Raw genomic sequence first — 23,860 nt, 5'->3', positions numbered from 1 at the left:
CATCAATTCCTCTCTCATGCCCCTGCAATTACCTTTATTTAACTGTAATACCATTCCATCCGATTTTGCCTTCTCTCTTTCAAACTGCAGACCGAACTCTACTGTATTATGATCGCTGCCTCCTACGTGTTCCCTTACTTTAAGGTCCCATGTGAGATCCTGTCCAAGTCTTTGCTGAAATCTGTTTTCACTGCATCAATTCCCATCTACACACTCCGTCACCTCTTTGAAAGGATCATCTAGGTTTGTGAGGCATGACCTCCCTCTGACAAAGCTATGCTGACCGTTGCTGATCAAACCCTGCTTCTTTCCAAGGAAATTAAGCCTGCCGTTCAGAATATTCTCCAATATTTTCCTATCTACTGATGTGATACTCACCAGACTGTAATACTCTGCTCTATGTTTGTCATGCATTTTGTTAAGTGGAACTATGTTACTTGTTCTCCAGGTAATTCTTCTGATTTTAAATTCACCGGATCACCTTACATGTCCCCAGTCTCTGTTAATTCTGCTCAGGAATTGTGTGCCGAAATGCTCCTTCTCACATGTAAAAGGTGATGTGAATTTCTCGTTTAACACCTGACAATTGCTGTCCAGTTCAAACCATACATTTTCCTCTTCATCCCTCATGAGACCTGGTTTTCCCTGGATTTTCTCTTTGGCTCTGAGACACTTGTAGAAGATTTTGAGATTCTCCCTGATCCTAATCCTGGTCACCAGCGTTCTGTTGCCCTCTATTTGTTCTCTTAATTGCTATGACAAGATCCCCCTGCACACTATACATCATCATCACGGTGGTTTCTCGCAGATGTGGATGACAGTCTCCCACTCTCAGGCTGAATCTACGGGTGGCTGTACAGACCGATGCAGCTACCGTAGGCTCTGTTGCACTTGGGGCAGAAGGTGGTCGTGGGAAGGGGTGAGGGCGTTGTTGATGTAGCTGCATGGCTTCCGCTGCTTCCAAATCAAGCCTCGAGGTGTTGATGCCTTCCCAGGTGCTCCTCAGGCATCGGACCGTCTTCAGCCAGTGATTCTCGGTGTCTGCAGGAATGTTGCACTTCACCGTTGAGGCCTTGAGTTTATCACCGAGTGCTTCCTCTGCACATCTGGGTCTCGCCTGCTGTTTTGAAGCTGGGATTAGAACATGCGGGGAGTCTCGTGTCAGTCATACAGATGAAGTGTCCAGCCCATTGTGGCTGATCGAGGATGGTCAGTGCCTCAGTGCTGGGGATGTTGGCCTGGTTGACGTTAGTGTGTCTACAGGGACTCTGTTGATTTATTCCCTTGATAACTGTTATACACCTCCCTTTTCCTTCTTATCTGATCCAAGAACAAAGAAAATTACAGCACAGGAACAGGCCCTTCGGCCCTCGAATCCTACGCCAATCGAGATCCTCTGTCTAAACCTGTCGTCTATTTTGTCAGGGTCTTTGCTCCCTGCCCATCCATGTACCTGTGCAGGTACATCTTAAAAGACCCTATCGTGTCTGCGTCTACAAGCTCTGCTGGCAACGCATTCCAGGCACCCACCACCCTCTTCCTAAAGAACTTCCCTTGCATATCTCCTTGAAACTTTCCTCCTCTCGGTTTGAACTCATGACCCCTTGTAATTGAGTCAATAACTCTGGGGGAAAAAGCTTCTTGCTATCCACCTTGTCTGTATCCCTCATGATTTTGTAACCCTCAATCAGGTTCCCCCCTCAATCTCCGTCTTTCTCATGAAAATAATCCTAATCTACTCGACCTCTCTTCATAGCTAGCACCCTCCATACCAGGCAACATCCTGGTTAACCTCCTCTGCACCCTCTCCAAAGCATCCACATTCTTTTGGTAATGAGGCGGCCAGAACTGTACGTAGTACTCCAAGTGTGGCCGAACCAAAGTCTTATACAACTGCAAAATGACCTGCCAACACTTGTACTCGATACCCCGTCCGATGAAGGAAAGCACACCATATGCCTTCTTAACCACTCTGTTGACCTGCATTGCCAACTTCATGGAACAATGGACCTTAACACCCAGATCTCCCTGAACATAAATTTTCAGGGAGAGGGGGAAGGCAGATTGAAGATGGACAGAGGGGAAGATAGGTGCAGAGGAGACAGACGAGCAATAAGGAAGGAGAGGATCAAATATGAAGGAAGGCTAGCTAGTCATATTAGAAATCACAGTGAAAGCTTCTTTCAATACATAAGAAACAAACATGAGGCCAAAGTAGACACTGGGCCGCTCCAAATTGATGCTGGAAGGCTAGTGATGGGAGATAAGGAAGTAGCTGAAGGACTTAATAAGTACTTTGCGTCAGTCTTCACAGTGGAAGACATGAGTAGTATGCCAACAATTAGGTAGAGTCAGGGGGCAAAGTTGAGTATAGTAGGCATTACAAAAGAGAAAGTGCTAGAAAAGCTAAAAGGTCTAAAAATTGCTAAATCTCCTGGCCCCGATGGGCTACATTGTAGAGTTCTGAGGAAGGTGGCTGAGGAAATAGCAGAGGCTTTGGATGTGATCTTTCAAAAGTCCCAGATGGTTCGAAAATTGCTGTTGTAACCCCCTTGTTTAAGAAAGGATCGGGGCAAAAGATGGAAAATTACAGGCCGATTAACCTGACCTCGGTAGTTGATAAAATTCTTGAATCATTGTCAAGGATGAGATTTTGAAATTCCTGGAAGTGCAGGGTCAGATTAGAACAAGTCAGCATGGATTTAGTAAGGGGAGGTTGTGCCTGCCAAACCTGTTAGAATTCTTTGAAGAGGTAACAAGTATGTTAGACCGGGGAAACCCAGTAAATGTTGTCTATCTAGACTTCCAAAAGGCCTTTCATAAGTGTCTCACGGGAGGCTGCTGAGCAAGGTGAGGGCCCATGGTGTTTGAGATGAGCTACTGGCTTGGATTGAGGATTGGCTGTCTGATAGAAGGCAGAGAGTTGGGATAAAAGGCTGTTTTTCGGAATGGCGACCAGTGACGATTGGTGTCGCAGGTTTCGGTGTCGGGGCCGCAGCTGTTCACCTTACGTGTTGATGATCTGGATGAAGGGACCGGGATCATTCTGGCGAAGTTTTCCGATGATACGAAGACAGGTGGACAGGCAGGTAGTACTGAGGAGGTGGAGAGGCGGCAGAAAGAGTTAGACAGTTTAGGAGAGTGGTCCAGGAAATGGCTGATGAAATTCAATGTGAGTAAATGTGGGGTTTTGCACTTTGGTAAGAGGAATACAGGCAAGGACTATTTTCTAAATGGTGAGAAAATTCGTAAAGCTCAAGTACAAAGGAATCTAGAAGTGTTGGTCCAGGATTCTCTAAAGGTTAACTTGCAGGTAGAGTCCGTAATTAAGAAAGTGAATGTAATGTTGTCCTTTATCGCAAGAGGGTCGGAATATAGAAGCAGCGATGTGCTTCTGAGGCTTTATAAAGCTCTAGTTAGGCTCCATTTAGAATACTGTGTCCAATTTTGAGCCCCACACCTCAGAAAGGACATACTAGCCCTGGAGCGTGTCCAGCGGAGATTCACACAGAATATCCCTGAAGTGGTAGGTTTGACATACGATGAACGGCTAAGGATCCTGGGATTGTACTCATCAGAGTTTAGAAGGGTGAGGGGAGATCTAATAGAAACTTAGGACATAATGTCTGCCTTGGAAGGGGTGGACGCTAGGAAGTTGTTTCCATGAGGCCGGGAGACGAGGACCCATGGGCACAGCCTTAAAATTAGAGGAGGTAAATTTCAAATGGAAATGAGATGACATTTGTAAAGCCAGAGAGTGGCGGGCTTGTGGAAATCATTGCCACGGAGTGCAGTCGGGGCCAGGACGTTGGATGCCTTCAAGGCAGAGATTGACAAATTCTTGATCTCACGAGGAATCAAGGGCAACGGGGAGAGTTCAGGGAAGTGGAGTTGAAATGCCCCTGAGCCATGATTTAAATGGTGGAGTGGACTTGATGGGCCGAATGGCCCTACTTCCACTCCGATGTCTTCTGGTCTTAAGTAAAAGGGGCGGACATGAAGCCAGTAGAGGTGAGTGTGGGTGTGGAGGTAGGGAGGGGATAGGTCAGTCTGGGGAGGACGGACAGGTCAAGGGGGCGGGAAGAGGTTAGTAGGTAGGGAATGGGGGTTCGGCTTGAGCTGGGAGGAGGGGAATCGGTAAGAGGAAGAACAGATTAGGGGACGAGCTGGGCTGGTTTTGGGATGCAGTGGTGGGAGGGGAGATTTTGGAGCTTGTGAAATCCACGTTGATAGCATTGGTCTGCAGAGCTCCCAAGGCTCAGTTAAGGAAGGACAATAAACACTGGTCAGTCAGTCATACATCCAGCAAAAAACGTTTATTTTTTTCAAAAAATAGGATGCACCTGTTAATCAAGTGGCAAAGCATTATCGAGTTTTGAGAAGATTTGTAGCTCAGGGTTGAGGTTCTGGATGTAAGATTGCTCACTGAGCTGGAAGGTTAGTTTGCAGACGTTTCGGCACCATTCCAGGTAAAATCATCAGTGAGCATCCGGGGAAGCGCTGGAGTTAGGTCCCGCCTTCTCTTTAAGTGTTCCGGTTTCCTTGGGTTGGTAATGTCATTTCCGGTTCCTTTTCTCAGAGGATGGGAGATGGATTTGGCGCCAACGTGTTCTCCCGAGTGTAGTCTGTGTGTGGCATGAACTGCCAGAGGAGTGACAGAGGCTGTTATACTCACAGTATTTAGAAGTCACCTGCAGGGACACATGAATAGGAAGGGGCTGGAGGGATATGGGCTACAGGCTGGCAAACAGAACTAGTCAGTTCCGGTATCTGGTCGGCCTGGAGGAGTTGGGCTGAAGGGTCTGTTTCCCTGCTGTACAACTCGACGACTCTGTCTCTCTCTCTCTCTCTCCCATTTTCTCCAAACCCACCCCCCGCCACACACACAAATCTCTGTCTCTCCATCTCTCTGTGTGTGCCTCACTCTATGTCTCTGTCTCTCTCTGTCGTCTTGTCTCTGCCACCTCGCTGTGCACTTCTGTCTCTCTCCTCTTTCACTCTGTCTCTTTGGTCTCTGTGTGCGCCCCTCTCTATCTCTCGTCTTGTATCTGGCTCCGTCTGTGTGTGCTTTTGCCGTTCTCTCCCCCCTTCTCCCTGTCTCCCTGTCTCTCCGTCTCTCCCTGTGAACCTCTCTCTGTCCCCTCTCCCCCGCCCCCATGTCTCTCTCTTTCTCTCTATCCGAGCCTCTCCACCCGCTCAGCAGGGAGCGTTGTGAGTTTTTTGAACGAAGTTTAAAAATCTCTATTTAAACCCAACCCATCCGCAATCAGACTGCATTTCTAATCCCCTCTCTCCCTCTCACACACACACACACACACACACACACAGAGTCTGACTCTTTCTCCCTCTCAGTCAATCCCCTTCCTCTCCTGTTCCGACTCACACCTTTCCCCCCCCGTCCCTCGGCGACGAGTCCGCTGTCTGGATCCCTTTTCCCGGGAGGGTTCTGAGGACCCAGCTGTTCGGCAACGGGGATCATCGCACCACGCTCCCGTACCCCTACAACCTCCTGTTCTCCAGCATGACCACCGGGCTGGGAGCAGGCATCCGGGCTGCTGGAGCGCTCGCTGCTCAGTGGCTCGGCCCTGCGCCGCCTGTGCCGGGAGCGGGGATCCGAGGTGGGAGAAGGCCTCTTCGCCCGGCGCCTGGGCACAGCTGCCTGGCACCGAGCCCGCGCTCCCCGAGCACCCGGCTGCGGGTCCGCGACGCCTTCCGTAGCTGAGCAGCCGACAACTATCTCCTACTGTAAGGTAAGCTGGGGTTGGTGGTTTGGGGTGAAGGGAGGATTGGGGACATGAGCACGGTCCCTGTTTCACATCCTGCGCCGCTCCTATCCCAAAGCGAGGGGTTGGGAATGGATGTTTTGGGGGTGAGAATTCCCCTCCCCGGGTGAGGGGAAGGCTGGGGACATCGGGAGGGTGTCTATTATCCAGCCTTGCACGGGTTTCCGTAGCCGACCAGCCTGCAGCTCTCGTACTACATGGTAAAGGGAAGGAGGCGGATGGGATGGGGTCGGGGTTGGAGGATAGCCGTCCTGGAAGTGATTGGACATGGGGAGAGTCACTATTGTACAGCCTAGTGACTGAGTGGCCTGCAGCTACTGCAAAAGGGTCGGATTAGGAGAGGGGTGTTGTAGGGAGGTTTGGGGTCACGGGCAGCGCCGCTTTCTGCAGCCGAACAGCCACTGCCACAAGATTGGATGGGAGGGGGTGTTTTAGGAGCGAACGGATGCCCCCTCCCCCTGCCGCTGTGGGAAGTAGGATCTTTATCGCACAGCCCTCCGTAGTCGAATAGCACCCCGGCGACAAAGTGAGATGACAGGAGGGGTTCCCGGGGATGAGGGAAGGACACAACCACTGTCAGTATAAGGTTAGGGGGTGATCATACCCCTTCCTGGGGCTGAGGGGAGCTCCTGATGCCAAGCGAACAGCCGAGATCGACCCGCAGCTCTCCGACCTCAAGGGGACCCTGTCTCAGAGGCTGGAGCATTTCCAGCCGGAGCTTGGAGGGAAAGGGTCATCGCACCCAAAACGGTACCTCGGGACTTTTTCTTCACAGATGCTGAGCATTTCCAGCAACTTGTGTTTGCATTTCCACCCGGAGGTGGGTTTGTGGAGAGACACCATGGGACGGGAATGGGTGTGGGGTTTGATGGGGCAGTCACAGAGACTGTTGAGAGAGAGAGAGAGGCAACCCCCGTGTCAGGGTTTGGAAAATCTCCGGCAGTTATTCATTTCTCTCTCAGCCGAAGGCGCTGCGTACTTTGGTTTCCTTTCCTCTTGTACTCTCTCCCCCTGTGAATAAAGCCAGAGTGAGTTTGTGGGCGGAGAGAGAGAGAGAAGGGACAGAAAGATGGAAATAAGGGAACATGACAAGGGAGTGAAATTAGAGCCAGCAGAGGTGAGAATCAGAGGGAGGGAGGAAGAGCAAGAAAACACAAACAAAGGAGAATGGGGGGTAACAAGGTGTTGATGCGGATGAACACAGCAGTACAAGCAGCATCAGAGACGCAGGGAAGCTGATGTCAGAGATGATGGGAACTGCAGATGCTGGAGAATCCAAGATAATAAAATGTGAGGCTGGATGAACACAGCAGGCCAAGCAGCATCTCAGGAGCACAAAAGCTGACGTTTCGGGCCTAGACCCTTCTTCAGAGAGGGGAATGGGGTGAGGGTTCTGGAATAAATAGGGAGAGAGGGGGAGGCGGACCGAAGATGGAGAGAAAAGATGATAGGTGGAGAGAGTATAGGTTGGGAGGTAGGGAGGGGATAGGTCAGTCCAGGGAAGACGGACAGGTCAAGGAGGTGGGATGAGGTTAGTAGGTAGATGGCGGTGCGGCTTGGGGTGGGAGGAAGGGATGGGTGAGAGGAAGAACCGGTTAGGGAGGCAGAGACAGGTTGGACTGGTTTTGGGATGCAGTGGGTGGTGGGGGGGGGGGAAGAGCTGGGCTGGTTGTGTGGTGCAGTGGGGGGAGGGGACGAACTGGGCTGGTTTAGGGATGCAGTAGGGGAAGGGGAGATTTTGAAACTGGTGAAGTCCACATTGATACCATATGGCTGCAGGGTTCCCAGGCGGAATATGAGTTGCTGTTCCTGCAACCTTCGGGTGGCATCATTGTGGCAGTGCAGGAGGCCCATGATGGACATGTCATCTAGAGAATGGGAGGGGGAGTGGAAATGGTTTGCGACTGGGAGGTGCAGTTGTTTGTTGCGAACTGAGCGGAGGTGTTCTGCAAAGCGGTCCCCAAGCCTCCGCTTGGTTTTCCCAATGTAGAGGAAGCCGCACCGGGTACAGTGGATGCAGTATACCACATTGGCAGATGTGCAGGTGAACCTCTGCTTAATGTAGAATGTCATCTTGGGGCCTGGGATAGGGGTGAGGGAGGAGGTGTCGGGGCAAGTGTAGCATTTCCTGCGGTTGCAGGGGAAGGTGCCAGGTGTGGTGGGGTTGGAGGGCAGTGTGGAGCGAACAAGGGAGTCACAGAGAGAGTGGTCTCTCCGGAAGGCAGACAGGGGTGGGGATGGAAAAATGTCTTGGGTGGCGGGGTCGGATTGTAGATGGCGGAAGTGTCGGAGGATGATGCGTTGTATCCGGAGGTTGGTGGGGTGGTGTATGAGAACGAGGGGGATCCTCTTTGGGCGGTTGTGGCGGGGGCGGGGTGTGAGGGATGTGTTGCGGGAAATATGGGAGACGCAGTCACGGGCGTTCTCGATCACTGTGGGGGGAAAGTTGCTGTCCGAGAAGAACTTGGACATCTGGGATGTGCGGGAGTGGAATGTCTTATTGTGGGAGCAGATGCGGCGGAGGCGGAGGAATTGGGAATATGGGATGGAATTTTTGCAGGAGGGTGGGTGGGAGGAGGTGTATTCTAGGTAGCTGTGGGAGTCGGTGGGCTTGAAATGGACATCAGTTACAAGCTGGTTGCCTGAGATGGAGACCGAGAGGTCCAGGAAGGTGAGGGATGTGCTGGAGATGGCCCAGGTGAACTGAAGGTTGGGGTGGAAGGTGTTGGTGAAGTGGATGAACTGTTCGAGCTCCTCTGGGGAGCAAGAGGCGGCGCCGATACAGTCATCAGTGTACCGGAGGAAGAGGTGGGGTTTGGGTCCTGTGTAGGTGCGGAATAGGGACTGTTCCACGTAACCGACAAAGAGGCAGGCATAGCTGGGGCCCATGCGGGTGCCCATGGCCACCCCCGTAGTCTGTAGGAAGTGGGAGGAGTCAAAAGAGAAGTTGTTGAGGGTGAGGACGAGTTCGGCTTGGCGGATGAGGGTGTCAGTGGAGGGGTACTGGTCGGGCCTGCGGGACAGGAAGAAGCGGAGGTCCTGGAGGCCATCTGCATGCAGAATGCAGGTGTATAGGGACTGGACGTCCATGGTGAAGATGAGGTGTTGGGGGCCAGGGAATTGGACGTCCTGGAGGAGGTGGAGGGCGTGGGTGGTGTCACGGACGTAGGTAGGGCGTTCCTGGACCAAAGGGGAGAAAATGGAGTCCACCTGGAGATGAGTTCGGTGGGGCAGGAACAGGCTGAGACGATGGGTCGACCAGGGCTGGCAGGTTTGTGGATTTTGGGAAGGAGATAGAAACGGGCCATGCAGGGTTGGGGAACACTGAGGTTGGAGGCTGTGGGTGGGAGGTCCCCAGAGGTGATGAGGTCATGAATGGTGTTGAAGATGATGGTTTGGTGCTCGGGTGTGGGGTCATGATCGAGGGGGCAGTAGGAGGTGGTGTCGGTGCATTGGCGTCCGGCCTCGGCGATGTAGAGGTCAGTGCGCCCTACTACCACTGCGCCACCCTTGTCTGCGGGTTTGATGGTGAGGTTGGGGTTGGAGCGGAGGGAGCGGAGGGCTGTCCGTTCTTCAGGGGAGATGTTGGAGTGGGTGAGAGGGGTGAAGAGATTGAGGCGGTTAATGTCTCGACGGCAGTTGGAGATGAAGAGGTCGAGGGAGGTTAGGAGGCCTGGGGGTGGTGTCCAGGAGGAGGACTTGTGTTGGAAGCGGGTGAAGGGGTCAGTGGAGGGAGGGTTAGGTTCCCGGTTGAAGAAGTAGGCATGGAGGCGAAGACGGCGGAAAAACTGCTCTCTGTCCAATCGTGACTGGTATTGGTTGATGTGTGGTTGTAGGGGGACAAAGGTGAGCCCCTTACTGAGGACTGACCGTTCGTCCTCAGTCAGTGGGAGGTCTGGGGAGACGGTGAACATGTGGCAGGGCTCAGTGTGGCTGTCTCCTCTGGGGTTGCTGGCTGTGGAGGCTGTGGGCGGAGCGATGAGGTCGTCGGCCGTGGGCGGGGTTCCGTCGGCAGTTGGAGTATCGGGGGAGGCGGCAGCAGCTGCGGTGAGGGTGGTGTGTGAGGTGTTGTATCTGTGGAAGTGGAGGTGGTGAGTGCAGCAGCGGTTCCGGAAGTGGTGTGGCCGGCGGAGGCGGATGTGACGTCATCGGTGGGGTCTCCGGCCGTGTCTTCATGTTCAATGGCGGCGGGGCAGGTACAGACTCGGGATTTGGGAGGCGCAGGAATCCTCTTGTGGGTGGCAGGGGCCCGTGAGTTGGTTGTACTTAGGATTTTTGGTGTCCAGTAAAGCTGAGTGGAACTGGGTGTTCAGTCTGTGGATCCTGCGGCGGATAAAAAACAGCAGGGGTCCTGTGCAGGTCTGGGAGAGGGAGGCTCTGAGCTGGGGCAGGCTGGATTGCAGTGTGTGGAGGTGCCGGCGCATGGCTGCGAGTGTCTGTTTCAGGAGTCGCAGGGAGAAACGCTTCTGAAGGGTCTGAATATTCTGGGTGTAGAGGTGATGTCAGCCTGTCTGCTGTGTTCATCTCCCTTCCTCCTTCCCCCCCCCCCACCTCGTCCTGCTCCCTTCTCCCCCCCTCGTCCTGCTCCCTTCTCCCCCCCTCGTCCTGCTCCCTTCTCCCCCCCTCGTCCTGCTCCCTTCTCCCCCCCCCCTCGTCCTGCTCCCTTCTCCCCCCCTTCGTCCTGCTCCCTTCTCCCCCCCTTCGTCCTGCTCCCTTCTCCCCCCCTCGTCCTGCTCCCTTCTCCCCGCCTCGTCCTGCACCCTTCTCCCCGCCCCCGTCCTGCTCCCTTCTCCCCCCCACCGTCCTGCTCCCTTCTCCCCCCCTCGTCCTGCTCCCTTCTCCCCCCCCTCGTCCTGCTCCCTTCTCCCCCCCATCGTCCTGCTCCCTTCTCCCCCACCTCGTCCTGCTCCCTTCTCCCCCACCTCGTCCTGCTCCCTTCTCCCCCACCTCGTCCTGCTCCCTTCTCCCCCACCTCGTCCTGCTCCCTTCTCCCCCCCTCGTCCTGCTCCCTTCTCCCCCCCTCGTCCTGCTCCCTTCTGCCCCCCTCGTCCTGCTCCCTTCTGCCCCCCTCGTCCTGCTCCCTTCTCCCCTCCTCGTCCTGCTCCCTTCTCCCCCCTTCGTCCTGCTCCCTTCTCCCCCCCTCGTCCTGCTCCCTGCTCCCCCCCTCGTCCTGCTCCCTTCTCCCCACCTCGTCCTGCTCCCTTCTCCCCACCTCGTCCTGCTCCCTTCTCCCCCCCTCGTCCTGCTCCCTTCTCCCCCCCTGTATTGATCTCATCTTTGACTCAATACAAAAAACCAAAAAAATGAAACCCAATGAGATGAATTTTGGATCAGTAATTATACATGGCATAATTTGACAGAAAATGCACTGTTGTTAAAATAATTAGCAATTCAACCAGAAAGGCCACTAATGTGAATCCTGGATCTGTGTATCATTTGAAATTACTTAATTGTATAGTTTTAGTATTTGACCACAAGATGGAGAATTCTGTTCAGGTGATGTTGTAGCCAGAAGATAGAAAGATGATAGAAATGTTTGGAGAGATATGGGCCAAGCACAGGCAGGTGGAACTAGTTGAGTTTGGGATTGTGATCAGCATAGACTGGTTGGGCCAAAGGATCTTTTTTCATGCTGTATGACTCTATGAAACTCAAGCTTAATTGTTCGAAACTCACATTCAGACATATCTAACCTTTATCATAATCTTACAGAAAGATAGCGACTTTATCCCTCAGAATTGCAGAGTCTTTAATTTTACATCCTCAAGACATTTAGCAGGGATAGCATGGATTATAGAGTGAGTTGAGTAGATTGGTTCATGATTAATTCTGAACTGAATTTGATTTATTTTACATTTTTAGACAACATCAGGTGAAGATGTGCGTGATTTCAGCAAGGTGCTGAAAAATAAGTAAGAAATATTTTGCCAAACATCCTCGCTTGGGTTATTTACCAGTACAAACAGCTCTAGAAGGCGAGAACCTTGAGACGTAAGTTTATTGATGTGAGATTTACTAATGTATCAATGCCCATTTGGGAGTTGACAAATATTGCAGCATTATTCATTCTGCAGCTTTGCAGGAGAGTGAGGTTGTCCATTTGCGCATATGTCAGAAGTAGACAAGACAAAAACAAGGGGGGCTTAACTGATATCATTGGTCCTCTCGCCTTCAAAACAGTGTAGTTACTCAGAGAGTACATTTGCTGAGGACTTGTTGATACTGTCACTAACGTGCAACCTTCCTTGATATCTTTCTCTGTCCTCCAGTTCTGTCTTTAAAAACTACAATCAATTACTCTCTCCTCAAAAGAAAAGAACCTTTGGCTGAACATAGAACAAAGAACAGTACAGGCCCTTCGGCCCACGATGTTGTGCCATCCTATTATCCCATTAAGATCAAACTACCCTGCATACCCTTCATTTTACTGTCCTTCATGTGCCTATCCAAGAGTCGCTTAAAAGTCTCTAAATGTATCTGACTCCATTACCACTGCCAGCAGCGCATTCCACACACCCGCCACTCTCTGTGTAAAGAACTTAGGTCTGACATCTCCCCTATTCCTTCCTCCAGTCACCTTAAAATTTCTCCCCCTCGTGCTAGTCATTTCTGCTCTGGGAAAAAATCTCTGACTATCCACTCCAGCTATGCCTCTCATCATCTTGTATACCTCTATCAAGTCACCTCTCATTCTTCTTTGCTCCAATGAGAAAAGTCCTCGCCCCCTCAACCCTTCCTCATAAGACCTGCCGTCCATTCCATGCAGCATCCTGCTAAATCTCCTCTGCACCCTCTCTAAAGCTTCCACATCCTCCCTGTAATGAAGCGACCAGAACTGAAGGCAATATTCCAAGCGCTGCTCCATCCCCATGAACGAATGCTGGATTCCAAATCTCTTTCCTCTTGATGCTTTAAATTCATTGCTGTCTTTCGTGTAATTTCATACTTGAATTCACCGGATCAACTTGCCCCTGCATTTCTGAGACGCTCACAGGGACCGGCCCCCGCAGCCCTCTCCCGCTCACGGCGATTTGCCTCCGCAGCCCTGTCCCCCTCACGGGGACGGGCCCCCACAGCCCTGTCCCCCTCACGGGGACGGGCCCCCGCAGCCCTGTCCCGCCCACGGGGACGGGCCCCCGCAGCCCTGTCCCGCCCACGGGCCCCGGCCCAAGCAGCCCTGTCCCGCCCACGGGCCCCGGCCCCCCGCGGCCCTGTCCCGCCCACGGGCCCCGGCCCCCCGCGGCCCTGTCCCGCCCACGGGCCCCGGCCCCCCGCGGCCCTGTCCCGCCCACGGGCCCCGGCCCCCCGCGGCCCTGTCCCGCCCACGGGCCCCGGCCCCCCGCGGCCCTGTCCCGCCCACGGGCCCCGGCCCCCCGCGGCCCTGTCCCGCCCACGGGCCCCGGCCCCCCGCGGCCCTGTCCCGCCCACGGGCCCCGGCCCCCCGCGGCCCTGTCCAGCCCACGGGCCCCGGCCCCCCGCGGCCCTGTCCCGCCCACGGGCCCCGGCCCCCCGCGGCCCTGTCCCGCCCACGGGCCCCGGCCCCCCGCGGCCCTGTCCCGCCCACGGGCCCCGGCCCCCCGCGGCCCTGTCCCGCCCACGGGCCCCGGCCCCCCGCGGCCCTGTCCCGCCCACGGGCCCCGGCCCCCCGCGGCCCTCTCCCGCCCACGGGCCCCGGCCCCCCGCGGCCCTGTCCCGCCCACGGGCCCCGGCCCCCCAGTCGGCATGGAGGAGTTGGACTGAAGGGTCTGTTTCACTGCTGTACAACTCTACGACTCTGTCTCTTTCTCTCTCTCTCCCATTTTCTCCAAACCCACCCCCTGCCCCACTCACACAATCTCTGTCTCTCCATCTCTCTGTGTGTGCCTCACTCTATGTCTCTGTATCTCTCTCTCTGTCTCTGTATCTCTCTCTCTGTCGTCTTGTCTCTGCCACTTCGCAGTGCACTTCTCTGTCTCTCTCTTTCTCTGTCTCTTTGGTCTGTGTGTGTGTGCGCCCCTCTCTGTCTCTCCTCTTGTCTCTGCCTCCCTCTGTGTGTGCTTCTGCCGTTCTCTCTCCCCTGTCTCTCCGTCTCTCCCTGTGACCTCTCTCTGTCCCCTCTCCCCCGCCCCCCTGTCTTTCCCTGTGTCTCTCTTCCTCTCTGTCCGAGCCTCTCCACTCGCTCAGCAGGCAGCGTTCTGGGTTTCGTTCGAACAAAGTTTAAAAATCTCTGTTTAAACCCAGCCCATCCGCAATCAGACTGCATTTCTAATCCCCTCTCTCTCTCACACACACTCTGTCTCTTTCTCCCTCGCAGTCAATCCCCTTCCTCTCCTGTTCCTACTCACGCCTTTTTCCCCCTCTCCCTCGGCGACGAGTCCGCTGTCTGGATCCCTTTTCCCGGGAGGGGCTGAGGACCCAGGGTTTCGGCAGCGGGGATCATCGCACCACGCTCCCGGACCCCTACAACCCCCTGTTCTCCAGCGGCCTCCAGCATGACCACCGGGCTAGGAGCAGGCATCCGGGCTGCTGGAGCGCTCGCTGCTCAGTGGCTCGGCCCTGCGCCGCCTTTGCCAGGACCGGGGATCCGAGGTGGGAGAAGGCCTCTTTGCCCGGCTCCTGGGCACAGCTACCTGCCTGAACAGCTGCCTGGCACCGAGCCTGCGCTCCCCGAGTACCTGGCCGCGGTACGCGACGCCTTCCGTGGCTGAGCAGCCGACAACGATCTCCGACTGCAAGGTCACAGTGGGGTTTGGGGTGAAGGGAGGACTGGGGACATGAGCACGGTCCCTGTTTCACATCCTGCGCCGCTCCTATCACAAAGCGAGGGGTTGGGAATGTATGTTTTGGGGGTGAGAATACCCCTCCCCGGGTGCGGGGAAGGCTGGGGACATTGGGAGGGTGTCTATTATACAGCCCTGCGCGGGTTTCCGTAGCAGAACTGCCTACAGCTCTCCGACTACAAGGTAAAGGGAAGGAGCGGGATGGGATGGGGTAGGCGTTGGAGGATAGCCGTCCTGGAAGCGAGGGGACATGGGGAGAGTCACTATCATACAGCCCTGTGACTGAGTGGCCTACAGCTACTGCAAAAGGGGCGTGGTGGGGGTTGGGTTCGGAGGGGGGTGTTGTCGGGAGGTTTGGGGTCACGGGCAGCGCTGCTTTCTGCAGCCGAACAGCCACTACCACAAGATGAGATGGGAGGAGGTTTAGGAGTGAAGGGATGGCCCCTTCCCCCGCGGCTGTGGGAAGTGGAATCTTTATCGCACCGCCCTCCGTAGCCGAATAGCACTCCGACGACCAGGTGAGAAGGCAGGAGGGGCTCCCGGGGATGAGGGAAGAACACAACCACTGTCAGTATAAGGTTAGGGGGTGAACATACCCCTTCCTGGGGCTGAGGGGAGCTCTTGATGCCCTGCGCCAAGCGAACAGCCGAGATGGAGCCGCAGCTCTCCGACTACAAGGGGACCCTGTCCCAGAGGCTGGAGCATTTCTAGCCGGAGCTCGGAGGGAAAGGGTCATCGCACCCAAAACGCTACCTCGGGACTTTTTCTTCACAGATGCTGAGCATTTCCAGCAACTTGTGTTTGCATTTCCACCCGGAGGTGGGTTTGTGGAGAGTCACCATGGGACACGAATGGGTGTGGGGTTGGGTGAGGCAGTGACAGAGACTGTCGAGAGAGACAGAGAGAGGCAACTCCTGTGTCACGGTTTGGAAAATCTCCGGCAGTTCTTAATTTCTCTCTCAGCCGAAGGCGCTGTGTGCTTTGGTTTCCTTTCCTCTTGTACTCTCTCCCCCTGTGAATAAAGCCAGAGTGAGAGAGAGTGAATTTGTGGTGGGAGAGAGAAAAGGGACAGAAAGATGGAAATAAAGGAGCATGACAAGGGAGTGAAATTCGGGCCAGCAGAGGTGAGAGAGGGGGAGAGAATCAGAGTGAGGGAGGAACAGCAAGAAAACACAAACAAAAGAGAATGGGAGGTAACGAGGTGTTCATGAGCATGAACACAGCAGGACATGCAGCATCAGAGGCCAGGGAAGCTGATGTCAGGATGTCTGCTGTGTTCAACTCACTCCCCCCACCGGCTTCTCCTCCTCCCCCCCACTCCCCGCTCCTCCTCCTCCTTCCCCCCCCCCGTCCTCCTCCTCCTTCCCCACCGTCCTCCTTCTCCTTCCCCTTCCCCCCCCCCGTCCTCCTTCCCCCCCCGTCCTCCTTCTCCTTCTCCTTCCCCCCCCCGTCCTCCTTCTCCTTCCCCTTCCCCACCGTCCTCCTTCTCCTTACCCCCCCCGTCCTCCTTCTCCTTCCCCCCCCCCCCCGTCCTCCTTCTCCTTCCCCCCCCACCGTCCTCCTTCTCCTTCCCCTTCCCCACCGTCCTCCTTCTCCTTACCCCCCCGTCCTCCTTCTCCTTCCCCCCCCACCGTCCTCCTTCTCCTTCCCCCCCCGACCGTCCTCCTCCTCCTTCCCCCCCCACCATCGTCCTCCTCCTTCCCCCCCCACCATCGTCCTCCTCCTTCCCCCCCCCCCCACCGTCGTCCTCCTCCTCCCCCACCCCCGTCCTCCTTCTCCTTCCCCCCCCCCCACCCCGTCCTCCTGCTCCTTGCCCCGTCCATTCATCCATTCCTTCCTCCCGTCAGGCCTCACTCCCCCCCTCCAGCCATCCATTCCTCCCTCCCTCCCTCCCTCCAGCCATCCATTCCTCCCTCCCTCCCTCCAGCCATCCTTTCCTCCTTCCCTCCAGTCAGTCAAAACAACAAAGCAAATTACACCACACGAACAGGCCCTTTTGCCCTCCAAGCCTGCGCCGATCAAGATCCTCTGTCTAACTTCTCACCTGTTTGCTCACGGTCTGTGTCCATTTGCTCCCTGCCCGTCCGTGTACCTGTCCAAATATATCTTAAAAGATGCTAATGTGTCTGCGTCGCCCACCTCCACTGGCAATGCGTTCCAGGTGCCCACCAACCTCTCTGTAAAGAACTTTCCATGCATATCTCCCCTAAATTTTCCTCCTCTCACTTGGAACTCATGACCCCTAGTAATTGAGTCCTCCGCTCTGGGTGGCAAAAGCTTTTTGCTGTTCACCCTGTCTATACCCTCATGATTTTGTCGACCTCAATCAGGTCCCCCCCAATCTCCATCTTTCTCATGAAAATAATCCTAATCTACTCAACCTCTCTTTGTAGCTAGCACCCTCCATACCAGGCAACATCCTGGTGAACCTCCTCTGTACCCTGTCCAAAGCGTTCACGTCCTTTTGGTAATGGACACAGTACTGTAAATGTGGCCGAACCAAAGTCCGATACAACTGCAACATGACCTGCCAACTCTTGTACTCAATACCCTGTCCAATGAAGGAAAGCATGCCATATGCCGCCTTGACCACCCTATTGACCTGTATTGTCACCTTCAGGGAACAATGGACCTGAACGCCCAGATCTCTCTGTTCATCAATTTTCCCCAAGACTTTTCCATTTACTGTATAGTTTGTCCTTGAATGTGATCTTCCAAAATGCATCACCTCGCATTTGCCTGGATTGAACTCCATCTGCCATTTATCTGCCCAACTCTCCAGTCTATCTATGTTCTGCTGTAACCTCTGATCGTCCTCTTCACTATCGGCTTCTCCATTCCTCCCTTATAAGGTGATTAGTCAAGACTTAGGAGGCATAGAATGGGTTAGCAAAATGCAGGGGATGGGGACAATTGAATTGTGGAGCTGGTTTAAGGAACAGATATTGCGTGTCCCTGATAGGCACGTCCCTTCAGGCAGGGAGGAAGCGATAAGCTAAGGGAACTGTGGTTAACTAAAAAAAACTTGTATCTCTTGTTAAGCAGAAGAGGGAGGCTGATGTGATGATGAGACCAGATGGTTCAGATGAGGTGATGGAGAGCTACAGATTAGCTGGGAAGGATTTAAAGAGAGAGTTAAGAAGAGCAAGGAGGGTACATGAGCAGACATTGGCAGGTAAATAAAGGAGAACCCGAAAGCTTTCGATAGGTATGTGAGGAATAAGAGGATGTCTGGGGTAGGCATAGGGCCAGTCCAAGACAGAAGTGGGAAGTTGTGTGTGGACGCTGTGGAGATTGGAGAGGTGCTAAATGAATATTTCTCATCTGTTTTCACTGAGGGACAGGAGAATATTGTAGAGGAGGTGACTGAGTTAGAGGCTACTAGAATTGAAAGGGTTAAGGTTAGGAAGGAGGAAGTGTTATCAATTCGACAACGTGTGAAGGTAGATAAAACCCCTGGGCCTGATGGGATTTTTCCGAGGATTGCCTGGGAAGCTAGGGAGGAGGTGGTGGAGCCTTTGGCCTTGATCTTGGAGTCCTCATTGTCTACAGGTTTAGTACCAGAGGAGTGGAGGATTGCAAATGTTGTGCCCTTGTTCAAGAGGGGTAGTAGGAATGACCCAGGCAATTATAGACCTGTGAGCCTTGGGTGTGTTGTAGGAAAAATTTTGGAAAGGATTATAAGAGATAGGATTTATAATCATCTAGAAAGCAACAATGTGATTGGAGATAGTCAACATGGATACGTCAAGGGCAGGTCATGTCTCAGAAACTTCATTGAATTTTTTGAGAAGGTGACCAAACATGTGGATGAGGGTCGGGCAGTTGGCGTGGTGTACATGGACTTGAGTAAAGCCTTTGATAAGTTTGCCCGTGGTAGGCTATTGGAGAAAATACAGAGGCACGGGATTGAGGGAGCTTTAGCCATTTGGATGAGAAACTGGCTTTCGGTAAGAAGGCAACGAGTGCTGGTTGATGGAGAATATTCAGCCTGGAGTCTGATTACTGGTGGTGTGTCTCAAGGATTTGTTGTGAGACCACTGCTGTTTGTCATTTGTGTAAATGACTTGGACGCAGGCAGTGGTGGATGGGTTAGTAAGTTTGCAGATGACACTAAAGTCGGTGGAGTGGTGGACATTGTGGAAGAATGTTGCATGTTGTAGGGAGACTTGGATAAACTGCAGAATTGTCCCTAAAGTTGGCAAATGGAGATTAATACGGAAAAATGTGAGGTGATTCACTTTGGGAGGACTAATAGGAAGGCAGAACACCGGGTCAACGGAAAGATTCTTGACAGTGTAGGTGAGCAGAGGGATCTTGGTGTCCATGTGCATAGATTCCTGAAAATTGCTACCCAGGTAGATGGTGCTGTTCAGGAGTCTGATGGTGTGTTAGGTTGCAATGGTAGAAGGATTGAGTTCCGGAGACGTGATGTCATGCTGCAACTCTACAAACACTAGTGCGGCCTCGGAATCGTTGGAACAAGTGCAGAGGAGGTTTACCAGGATGTTGCCTGGTCTGGAGCGAAGGTCTTGTGAAGAAAGGCTGAGGATCTTGGGCCTGTTCTCATTGGGGAGAAGGAGGCTAAGAGGGAATTTAATAGAGATAATACAAGATGATCAGTGGTTTAGATAGGGTGGACAGTGAGAGTCTTCTTCCGAGGACGATGACTTCAGCTTGTACAAGGGGGTGCAGCTACACATTGAGGGGTGATGGTTTTAAGACAGATGTCAGAGGTAGGTTCTTTACTAAGAGAGTGTTAAGGGCGTGGAATGCTCTGCCTGCCAATGTTGTTACCTCAGCCACATGAGGGGCCTTTAAACAGCCCTTGGATAAGCATATGGTTGACGATGGGGTCGTGTAGGGTAATAGGCTTAGATTAGTTCACAGCTCGGCGCAACATGGAGGGCCGAAGGGCCTGTTCTGCGCTGTGTTGTTATATGTTCTATTACAGTTCACAGATTACTCTCCCACACATTTTAGTGTTAAGTGTGAAGAGGATAATGAACGTCTGCAGAAGGACACAGAAAGTGTAAGTGAATGGACAAGGGTCTAGCAGATGGAGTGCAATGATGGAAAATGTGAGGCTATCCATTTTGGTGGCAATTCGGGCAAAATGGAGTATTACATAAATGGTGAAAAATTGTAGCATGCTGCTATGCAGAGGGAGCTGGGCAGCCTTGTGTATGAAGCACAAAACGTTTGCAGACGCAGCTGGTAATTGAGGCAACAAATGGAATAGTGTCCTTTATTGCTCGAGTGATGCAGTTTAAAAATCGGGAGGGGATGCTCCAGTTGTATAGGGTGCTGGTGAGGCTTGATGGAGAGTAGTTTGTACAGTTTTAGTCTCCTCACTGGAGAAAGGATGTACTGGCACTGGAGGGGGTGCAAAGGAGCTTCACAAGATTGATTCCAGAATTGAAAATGTTGCTGTATGGGGAGAGTTTGAGGAGACTACGATTGCACTCACTGAAACTTCGAAAAATGAGGGATGTTCTAATAGCAACTTTTAAAATTACGAAAGAAATACACAGGAAAGGAGCACTGAAGTTGGTTCCACTGATGGGTGAAAGTACATCTCCGGGGCACAGCCTCAAAATAAGGGTGAACAGATTTAAGACTGAGTTGAGGATGAGCTTCTTCATCCAAAGGGTTGTGAATCTGTGGAATTCTCTGCCCACTGAAACAGTTGAGGTTCCCTGGTTGAATGTTTTAAAGGCCAAGACAGATAGATCTTTGAACAGGAAAGGAATTGAGGATTATGGTGAATGGGAGGGTAAGTGGAGCTGAGTCCGCAAAAAGATCAGTGATGACCTTATTGAATGGCGGAGCGAGCTGGAAGAGACAGATGACCTACTCCTGCTTTATTTCTTATGTCCATATGTCCTTAGATTGCCATCCTTGTCATTCCTCCTTCCCTGGAATAGGGCAGATCTGAACGCTGATCAGTAGGTCTTTAAATAACTTCCACGTATCAAATGTCGACATGTACAATAAAAGCTCCTCCCAATTAATACTGCTCTGCTCCTACCTGATACTCCTTCCCCCAATTTAGTAGCTTCCCACAAAGTCCTGATAATTCATAGCTATCTTAAAATGTAAGAAGAGGCGATCACCTCGTTTGAAGAAGCTCCTGGTTCAGTGTTTTTCCCCATGTGGGAGTCAGCTACAGGTTTTCTTGTTCCAAGATTGGGGAGGAAATGGCCCAGTGGTGGTATTGCTGGACTGTTAATTCAGAGAGTTAGTTAACATTCTGGGGACCTGTGTTCAAATCCCAGCACAGCAGATGGTGGAATTTGAATTGAATATAAAAGAAAATCATGAATGTAGAATCTAATGATGACCATGAATCCATTGCCAAATGTCAGAAAAACCCACCTGGTTCACTGATGTCCTTTAGAAAAGCAAACTGCCATCCTTACGTGGTCTGGCCTACTTGTGACTGCAGACCCACAGCCATATGATTGACTCTGAACTGTCCCCTGGGCAACGAGGGATGGACAATAAACACTGCGTAGCTAGTGATGTCCTCCTCCCGTCAGCAAATAAATACAATTGGATTCTACGTCTTCCGATTGAAGATTGTTTCTTGTTCTCTCAGTAATTTCATCGCTTAGTCAGTTTCCCTCCTGCCTGTCTTTTTGGAATGTCACGTAGCCCTGCACATTTACCTCCCAGTGTTGATCTCCTTATAACCATGTCTTTGTAATAGCTCTCAAATCATGCCCGCCAACCTGTATGTGTGCTATTAATTTGTTGATTTTGTTCTGAATACAATGAGCACGTAAGCAAAGAGCCATTAATTTAGCTCTATAACTTTATTTCACCTCTTGACAGTATTTACAGCTGTTTTCTGTTTCTACATGCTGTCTTTTGCAATCCCACACTGAGTATTGTTATCTCAATAGTTCTTGAATGTCAGATCGTGTGTATTCCTGGGCGACTCTGCTCGTGTGGTCTGTGGAGTTGTGGAGGTCGCAGTTCTAGGACAGCCATTTCATAGGCCTCTGCTGCAGGTTAGAAGAAAAGACAATCTCTTGCTCTGAGCTCTGCAAACCAGGGCAATGTCAAAAAGGAAACAAGGTCAAAAGAATTTCAATAAGAATCTCAAAATTAACTGCTGAATTCACATAAGCATTCCGGGGATCGCCCAATGTAGTGGCCACAACATCCCACTTTCTATTCTTCACAAACAATCCAAAGGCTGAACTATCCGTATCCCTCTTAACGGTTATGTTTTTTGAGCTAATTTCTTGTTTCTAACTTGTGTGTATTTGTGGTGCCTTCTGACTTCTTGCATTGAGCAATTGATAAACTCACTCTCTCATTAATTTAGTAAAACCTGGTTTTATAGAATCCCCGGTGTGGAAACAGGCCATTCAGTTCAACAAGTCCGCAGCAACCTTGCAAAGAGCATCCCACCCAGACCCATCCCCATTCCCAACTTTATCCCTGTCAGCCTGCATTTCCCACGGCTAATATACCTAAACTACACGTATGTGGGCACTGTGGGTAATTCAGCATTCCCAATCCACCTAACCTGCACATCTCTGGACTGGTCAAAACAATGATTCAATATGAATTAGTTAGAATGCAGCTGTTAACAGCAATCCTCCGTCCCTGTGTTGGAGCGAGATTTAACATTCAAGATCCAAAATGATACACTTGAACAAGGTAGTTCAAAACAGCCAGCTCTCTGATTGAGGTTGTTGACTTGCTCGCCGAGCTGGCTTGTTTTCATTGAGACGTTTCGTCACCATGATGTGTGACATCATCAGTAGAGCCTCCAGCGAAACAATGTTACTCCACTCTGTCTGGAATTTATACTGTCCGGTCAGTTACCATGAGTACTGTCATTTCGGGTTTTGATCTGTATGGGTTTGTATGTGGGGGTCCAATTGTATCTGTTCGTTGGCTGCATTATGGGTGGAGGATCACGCCTCTCATACGAAACTGGGACAAGGTAACCATAGTAGCCCAAGCCAAGCATAGACCCGCAGAGGGATTCTCGAGGCATGGTTCTCCACCCATTCTCCAATCTCACATTCTTGGTCTCTTCAGTTTGAATATGATCACTCAACCATAGCCTTTATGACAAACAACGTAGTCTTAGTTCCCATAATCTTCAAACAGGACTGTCCAGACAGATCCACTTGTTCTCATGATTTCGTCTTCTGTTGGAGGGATTCTGAAATGTCTGCATTCTTCCTCAACTGAGCATTCCTTGCGTTCGTGGTTGACAGAGCTCTCAGCTGTGTCCAACCCATCTCCTACACTTTGGCCTCCCCCCTGATGATGTGCACTGGTCCTCAAAGCCCAACCCATCAATATCCACATCTAGAAGAACATCAGCCACGATTTCCAACAAGATTCCACCACCAGGCAAATATTCCCCTCCCCTCTCTTGTCAGCCTTCCGCAGAGACCATTCCGTCAGGACACCTCAGTCCACTCTTTATCCATTCGCAACACCTCCCCATTACCCGACAGCACTTTCCATGCCACCACAGAAGGCATAATATCTGTCCATTTACTTCCTCCGGCTTCATTATCCAAGGCTTCCAGGAGAAGCAGCGATTTACCCACACCACTCAATCTAGTCTACTGTATTCACTGCTCACAATATGGTCTCCCTCTGCATCGGGGAGACGAAACACAGACTGACCAACCGCTTGGCAGAACACCTATATTCTGTCCGTAAAAATGGCCCCAGGTTTCCAATTGCCTGTCACTTGAGCACTCCATCATGATCCCTGGGCAAAATCTCTGTCTCAGGCTTGCTGCAGTGCTCCAGTGAGTGCAAGCTAGAAGAAAAAAATCTCATGTTTGCGTTGCAGAACACCTCCGCTCGGTTTGCAATAAACAACAGCACCTCCCAGTCGCGAACCATTTTAACTCCCCCTCCCATTCCTCAGACGACTTGTCCATCGTGGGCCTCCTGCAGTGCCACAATGGTGCCACGCAAAGAGTGCAGGAACAGCAACTCATTCCGCTTGGGAGCCCTGCAGCCCAATCGTATCGATGTGAAGTTCCCAAGCTTCAAAATCTCCCCTCCCCGACTGCATCCCAAAACGAGCCCAACTCATCCCCTCCCCGCACTGCATCCCAAAACCAGCCCAGCTTGTCCCGCCTCCCTAACCTGTTCTTCCTCTCACCTATCTCCTCCTCCCACCTCAAGCCGCACTTCCATTTCCTCCTGACTAACCTCATCCTGTTTGCTTGACCTGTCCGTCCTCCCTGGACTGACCTATCCTCTCCCGACCTTCCCACCGATACTCTCCTCTCCACCTATCTTCTGTTGTCTCCATCTTCGGTCCGC

At 52.3% G+C, this 23,860-nt stretch overlaps 1 protein-coding gene across 4 annotated transcripts in view; it reads left to right on the top strand.

Moving 5' to 3' along the window:
- The window catches only part of LOC132208863 (utrophin-like), a 56,612-nt gene that overhangs the window by 10,229 nt on the left and 22,523 nt on the right, over positions 1–23,860 (top strand). The window contains exons 1-2 of one of the 4 annotated variants that reach the window (XR_009444967.1): positions 9,675–9,979; positions 11,646–11,774. The exons of 1 other annotated variant lie outside the window; for it this stretch is intronic. The gene's annotated coding sequence lies outside the window, so the exon portion shown is untranslated. Of the gene's footprint in view, positions 1–9,674; positions 9,980–11,645; positions 11,775–23,860 lie in introns of those variants that run through there. 2 more of the 4 variants (XR_009444968.1, XR_009444966.1) reach the window with 2 other exon arrangements.

This window comes from Stegostoma tigrinum, unplaced genomic scaffold, assembly GCF_030684315.1.
Source record: "Stegostoma tigrinum isolate sSteTig4 unplaced genomic scaffold, sSteTig4.hap1 scaffold_55, whole genome shotgun sequence".
Lineage (NCBI taxonomy): Eukaryota > Metazoa > Chordata > Chondrichthyes > Orectolobiformes > Stegostomatidae > Stegostoma > Stegostoma tigrinum.
Note: the sequence above shows the minus strand (reverse complement) of the source record. Positions and strands in the feature narration are given on the sequence as shown.